General features: G+C 31.6%; 3 non-coding genes across 3 annotated transcripts; 2 read left to right on the top strand and 1 right to left on the bottom strand.

The window, feature by feature from the left end:
• The first annotated feature begins 1,591 nt into the window (after positions 1 to 1,591).
• On the top strand, positions 1,592 to 1,662 carry TRNAC-GCA. Its single transcript has one exon. It is a non-coding gene; the product is annotated as a tRNA-Cys (tRNA).
• A 3,209-nt stretch (positions 1,663 to 4,871) lies between these two features.
• On the bottom strand, positions 4,872 to 4,945 carry TRNAD-GUC. Its single transcript has one exon. It is a non-coding gene; the product is annotated as a tRNA-Asp (tRNA).
• Positions 4,946 to 6,586: 1,641 nt separating this feature from the next.
• Positions 6,587 to 6,658, top strand: TRNAT-GGU. Its single transcript has one exon. It is a non-coding gene; the product is annotated as a tRNA-Thr (tRNA).
• Positions 6,659 to 7,500: the final 842 nt, after the last annotated feature.

Genomic DNA, 7,500 nt, shown 5'->3' with positions numbered 1-7,500 from the left:
AGCCCAGATCCTTGCTTTTCTATCAATCTCTAATTCTAATCTTCCCCCCCAATCTGATATTATGGTGCCCGTATAGACCGAAATTCCGTTATGGTCCAATTCTGACCGGTAATAGATACCGGGACTTTGTAATACTTGATTGATCACAATTCTGTATATTCCATTTACTATAGAAGTTCCCAGGGAATTCATTAAAGGAATCTTTCCAATAAAAATAGTTTGTTCTTGCATATCCCTACTGGTTTTCCAAATTAATCCCGCGGATACATATAATTCAGAAGAATATGTGAGTAATTCATATACAGCATCTCTTTCTTTTATCAAAGGTTCTACCAATTGATATGTTTCCACAAATAATTGAAATTCAATTTCTTGATCTGTATCTTCAATTTTTGGAAACTTATAAAGTTCTTCTGTTAAGCCCTGATCAATGAATCTACAAAATCCTTCAAATTGTATCTGATTAAAACCAGGTATTGTAGACATACCCTCATTTCCATCCCCGAGCATTTTGAATTTCCTATTAATCGAAAAAATTCCATTATTGACCCATTTTTCATTAAATCATATGGATTGATCTAGCAATGATGGAATTTCTATTGTGTTTACTGAATCACATGAAATTTTAACCAACTCCATATATGTAATGTATAAAATGCATCTGAACGGAGGAAAAAAGAGAATTTTATACTCAAATTTGAATTTGTAACAGATACAAATGGAAAGGAATTGATAAATGCCACTTAGACTTATGGACTTTTGTCTAGAATCTCAAAAAAAGTGATTCAATTTCTACCATTTTTATGATATTACATATTCCAATCCTATTGGATACCAAAAAAATAAATGGATTCAGGATTTGATCTGTTCGATAAGATAAAGACATAATAACCATCAACTCTCTATTTTTGTTTGATGTTTTTTGAGCACTTAACCTTTTCGTGGATTCTATCCATTGTTCAACAAACAACAAAGAATTCTCATAAAAGAAAGATCTTTTTACCTATTTTTTTTTTAGTAGAATACGATTGAAGTGCATAACATAATAAGAGGACTTGTATTTATTAAACATGTGTAGATAACTATCTATATTGATTTCCTCCCTTATTTGAGTTCTATTCGGGAAAGCACTATATAAAAATTTAGATTTTCTATTCAATCTATTCAATGAAAAATTGAAGGACTACAATTAATTTCCTGAGAATTGCCTATAGGCATCATATATAGATAGGATACCCATTCATTTGTAGAACAATTTATGTTCTGGGGTTTACATATACTTCTATTTGCTGTTATAATTGAAATTGGAAAGGATTTTTTTTATTGAAAAGCATCAATCTTTCAAAGACAACTTTCGATTCAAATCCAAAAATCATTTATGAATTTACAGTCACATTTAATAGTTAATGGTTCCAATTTGTCTCGAATTTTTGATTTTGTGACTGAAAAACCACATTTTGTTTTTCAATATAAAAGAGAGGGAAAGTTTTTAGATAGAAGATGAAAGTACAATAAAAAAAAAGAAGTTTAGCAATTCCTCCACCCCAAGCAAAGGTAGAATATTTTCATCTATTTCGTATGGTGTCATTTTGGCGACATGGCCGAGCGGTAAGGCGGGGGACTGCAAATCCTTTTTCCCCAGTTCAAATCCGGGTGTCGCCTGATTAACAAAAAACTCGAAATCCCTTATTTTTTTGATTTTACTGATATAACTCGCTGAATTTTTCCTGAGCAGAAGCAAACGGAGGAAGGGGACTCTTGATACTTGCTCGATTCTAAACATCTGGAAGTTCGGTTCTCTAGAGCTAAAGTGCTGTAAATCCTTGCCTCTAGGATTCAAGGATATAGTAGTCGAAGGACTTTTATATAAAGATTTACCAATTCCCTTCCACTACTAATGTAATGGAGTGTTTTAATTACTAGGTTTTGAATTAAATTGGATAGTCCGACGAAAAATCTAATTAGTGGTTGTGGAAAGGGCTGAAGATGCTTTCTATACAGACTCACGGCAGTCTCTAAGTATTGAGGCATTCAATAACTATTTAATTCGATGGAAAATTGGTTTTTCTATATCAAATGCAAAAATCAATTCTTTATTTTCAATAAACCCTAGTCAAGAATGGAATAGGCGGTCCTCCGATTCTTTCACAGAAACAACCTTTAGACAGTAAGGATTCGATCAAATGGGAAATATTAGATCAAATCGGAAATAAAGGTATGTGATAGATAATGATTGATCTATCTTGATTCGATATTTTTAGCCCTTAAATCTTAATTAAGATTAAGCACAAGAAAAGAAAGACTAGGTCTTATTTTTCCTACATCTTATTCCTACATCTTAGGAAGATTCGATTCCCTTGATACTTCCAAAGGGGTCACTGCCTATTTTGCTTGTGGTTAGCCTTTTCCGATTCTACTAGAAAAATCATATCCTCTAAGAACTTGTTAGAAGCGAATTTATTGGATTCTTTCATCAACGGTGTTGGGTCAGAATCCCTTTTTGACTCTGCGACAGTGATTCCACTATTATTAGTGAACAATAGTGGAATAATTCCTTCATAGATATAGATATAGGGGACATAAATTACATGGATATAGTAAGTCTTGCTTGGGCTGCGTTAATGGTAGTCTTTACATTTTCCCTTTCACTGGTAGTATGGGGAAGAAGTGGACTCTAGAGGTACTACTAATTGGTTTGAGGAATCAAACCGTATCGATTCTTTTCTAGCTCGTTTTGCAAGTCTTTTTATTTGATTTTTATTTACCTCTTTCTCTTTACTGGTCAAAGAGAAAAAAAGTTCTGTTATGACGTGGATACGCACCTTGTATGGGAAATAAGATATACATAGCGGTTTTTTCAAAGAGAGACTGCGCATAATAAGATCTTACCTTGGGCAAGTCACATATTGCGCACTTACTTTATCTCTTAATCTCTTATTTTTATTTTATTTGAAAAATTGTATTTATGTTATGCTTTGTTGACTCATTTCATATCATGACTCAAGAGTTAAAACTGATGGATTTTAGTCTTTCTTTTCAAAATCTGAAGAAATTCCCAGAGAACCTTTTTGGATCATCCGTTTACTGTTCGATCAATTACTTCTTCGGAATGCTAAAAGAAAATTACTCAATTTTCTTTTATTAATATACGCCCATACCATTTTTCCTCATTGATTCTTTCGATGGATACCGAAATTCCTATTGAAAATAATCTGAAATCTAGGAACTAGAACCGTAATATTAAGAATTGCCTTTCGAGTGATTATTATAGATGAAGCAAAGAAATAGAAGGGTAATGCTATGTACATTACCTATATCAATAGGTATATCAAGAAGATATATATTATGATTTAATCTATATTAAATTAATCCCGTATTTTTATATAGTATATATAGTACAACTTATTACATTACAATAATAGCTAGTATGGTAGAAAGAAATATATGAATCTTTCTACCATACTAGCTCTAGCTATCGGATCTCATAGAATACTATACCGCCGATTCTAGTCCGCTAATTTCATTTAAGATGCGAGATGAAAATCCTTTTTTTTCTTCAACCATTGACTAAGAAAAGAAGTCAAGTTTGATTCAAATTAATCGCCTTGACTGACTGTTTTTACGTATATTATAAGTAAAAACGCAGTAGGAACTAGAATGAAAAGTGCAGTAGCAATAAATGCGAGAATATTTACTTCCATAATCTCATTGTTTTTTTTTATTTGGCAATAACTCGGGATTTAATCCCATAGAGATGATAAATCTTTCGCCCGTCGATTCAATGGGATGAATTACACCTCGATGATATTGAATCGGATCAATATCATGAATAACAATATCTGAGCTATCAAATCAATTCATCGTCGAGAATTGAATAGTATAACATAGGAAGATCTTTTATCCATACCGAATAAAAAATTGGATCCCTGATCCAACCCCTTTCTTTTTCTTTTGTATTTGGATTTCTCCCATTCTTGTTTTTCTATAACCTATCGCCATGGCCTTTCTTATACAATTATTTGTATAAGTATCATTTAACCGCCCTTACATTTCCATTGGTTACAAACAAAACCAAACAAAGAATAGAAGCGAAATAGAGAAGAAGGGGTTAAGTACTTTTTTTAATGATCTAATTTTTGTGGAAAACAAATAAGTATGATAAACATAAGTACAAGTATAAGTATAAGGGATAAAAAAAGATCTAATATTCTATTAAAATCACTATTTTCGAATTTTTCTTTTTGCGAAAGTACCCCTCCTTTTTTTATAAAAAAAAGATTATTCATCCCCCTCTCTAAGAGAGGTTGTGATCTTTATTTCATTAATATACTCTTTATTTGGATTCATAATGGGACGCATATATCAAAAGATCAGTGTTCAATTTGAATGAGATAGATTGTTTCAAATTCAAACTAGTAATTGAAGTTACACAAACTCGGAACCAGAAAAGGAAAAATTTTGAATCTTAAAAGTCAAAGTATTCTAATTATGTTAAATTCATTTTGGATCGTACAAGAAATGAATTCTATTTGTGTATGCGTTACCGGTATATATTATATATATGGTAATTCAAATATATGGTAATCTATTCTCTTACACGCATCGGGAGCAATCGCAAAAGCCAGACCCAGTACGTTATCGGTATCTCTTGGAATCAAAAATATGATGCTACCAATAATTGTAGCAATCCACATACGTCTCTCTACCAGCAATCATTATTGGGTGAGGTAATGGAAATTTTCGTATTTGGTTGATGAGAAATGTCAAACGAAAAATAAAAAAAGAGGAATGTCCCCTGGGAATCAAATTCGCTATTTGTATCCTTTTCCCATTCAAATATAGAAATGAATTAATGTATTTTTTGATTCCGTCGGGACTGACGGGGCTCGAACCCGCAACTTCCGCCTTGACAGGGCGGTGCTCTGACCAATTGAACTACAATCCCAGGGAAATAAGGTGTAGAGTATACATATTCTTATGATTGTATGGAAACCATTGCTATTTAGATTAGAATCGCCGTCTTGTAACTGTAAGAGAGGCGCGAGTGATATATTGCTATCTCTATGGGTGGGTACTTTAGTGAGAGCAACATGGATTACTAGTAATCCATTCGTTATTTCCAAGTCAAGTGGTAATAAATTTTTCAATGAAAAAACGAAAAAAAAAATCGTTTTTTTCTTTACTCTTTTCCTTACACTTTATAAGTAGAAATCCTGATAGGAAATTAGATTGTTAGGAAAATTCTAATTTGTAGGAACAAATAAATAGAACAGAGCAAATAAAGCGGTAGGGATATATGAAAAAATTTTACCTTTTTTTTTTATTCTTTCGTAGCCGGAATTTATGAAGAACAAAGAGTCTATATCATTTGATGGTGGATCCGCGAATTCTTGGGCCGAGCTGGATTTGAACCAGCGTAGACATATTGCCAACGAATTTACAGTCCGTCCCCATTAACCGCTCGGGCATCGACCCAGGAAGAATCAATTCTAGGCTTATTGATAATCCATGATCAACTTCCTTTCGTAGTACCCTACCCCCAGGGGAAGTCGAATCCCCGCTGCCTCCTTGAAAGAGAGATGTCCTGAACCACTAGACGATGGGGGCATACTTGCCCGACCGCCCTCATATTATACTATGCTCATGGTATAGTATGAGCAGTTTTTTGAAATTGTCAATATAATGTAATGGTCTGACTAGACCCGAAAGATCTTTTCGTCTTTCATACCATAATTCCACAAAATTTTTTGATTCGTCATTTTTTCTATTCAGAAATCGTTCATTCTAATCTAATCGCAATTCTATAACAAATAACAAGCATTCTATTCTAGAATCTAGAAATAAATTTTTCTAATTATATAAAATAAAAAAAAAAGAGAATTAAATTATATGTTTAAATAATTATATGTTTAAATTAGATATTTTAGATATTTATATATATAAATCTAGTCTATTTTATTTAATTTATTTAAAAAATTGAAAATGAAATTTCATTTAAATAATTAAAATAATAAATAGAAAATAAAGAAAAATAAAGAACAGTAATACAAAGTATAGGATTCTTTCCGGAAGCGATTGGTCTGTCTCCCAAGGGGGTTAAACTCCAGTTCTTCTCCTTTCAGTCATTGATTATTCACTCCTTACTTAATTTAAGATGAGCTAGAAGTATCTCTATCTCACAGAAATTAACAAACAATAAATTGGGGGAGGGGATCAAAAAATTATCGAAATTTTTTCTTTAATAATTTGTTTGATTCAGAGGACAGGTTGAATCTCTTCATGATATGACATATGATTCGATGAAATATCTTGGATCTATGTCGAATTGGTAGGTAATATCAATCAAATGAATTTCGTTTGAATAGGAGTCAATTAAGGTCGTCCTTGAAACAATTCATTGCATTGATATTGATCAAATCCAATTTTGACCCTATATTCCTTAGGTAAATAAAATTTTTCGTTACTGAATGAGCCACTAGCTATTCTGAGTCTACTGCATATATATAGAGATATAATATATCTATATAGATAGATTTTATCTGCATAGTAGTGACGCATTGAGAAATCCAATCTATCCAATCTAAGGGCCCCTTTAACTCAGTGGTAGAGTAACGCCATGGTAAGGCGTAAGTCATCGGTTCAAATCCGATAAGGGGCTTTTTGTTCATAAAACTTCACTTCATCGGTATTATTCATATTTGAACGGAAAAAAAAATAGGGATATTATTGATATTTGTCATTTTAATAAATTGTTATTAATAAAATAACAAAAAAAGGAACTAATTATATCATTTTTATTATGATAAGTTATCATTATCATGCGTTATAGTATACTCATTATAGTTATAAAAGAAATTTCTATTTCTAAAATAAAGTTGAACAACTTTTTTATTCTAATGAATTTTTATTCTAATGAATAATGATAAGTCGTCTCTTGAATTGTCAAATATTCCTATTTTCTATTATTCCAATCAATCAAATATATTCTAAAAATTAGAAATCAAGAAAAAAAAAGTAAGTAGACCTAACCCATTGAATCATGACTATATCCACTATTCTGATATTCAAATTCGATAGAGATGAAATAGGAACAGTGGGCTTTTTTTATTTCATATTTTTTTGGACTCCGCAAGAATCTGTCGATATTTCCGATTCCATTTTCTTGTTCCTAGGATATTGAAGAGGAGTATTCCCTCTCCTTCCCGAGAAAGGTTTAGTCAAAGTTACAACATAAATAAGAGCCCTTTTTTGAATATCTTTCTTTGATTTGATTCCAGAACACAAGATCAATTTATATATAAGATATCTATCAGATCATGGCTTAATGTACCAATTATTTCCAATTTCCATATGGCTACATACGATATCTTTTTTCCGACAATATGATGATGGAGAATGGATACGATAAAGAGACTTTCATTTAAAGTCTCCTATTATTTAATATTGTATTGAATTTACAAAAAAAATAGGAAATTCAATTCTGCTTTTTTCTGACAGATA

This window comes from Punica granatum, unplaced genomic scaffold, assembly GCF_007655135.1.
Source record: "Punica granatum isolate Tunisia-2019 unplaced genomic scaffold, ASM765513v2 Contig00537, whole genome shotgun sequence".
Classification (NCBI taxonomy): Eukaryota; Viridiplantae; Streptophyta; class Magnoliopsida; order Myrtales; family Lythraceae; genus Punica; species Punica granatum.
The sequence above is the reverse complement of the archived record's forward strand: the minus strand, read 5'-3'. Positions and strand labels throughout refer to the sequence as shown.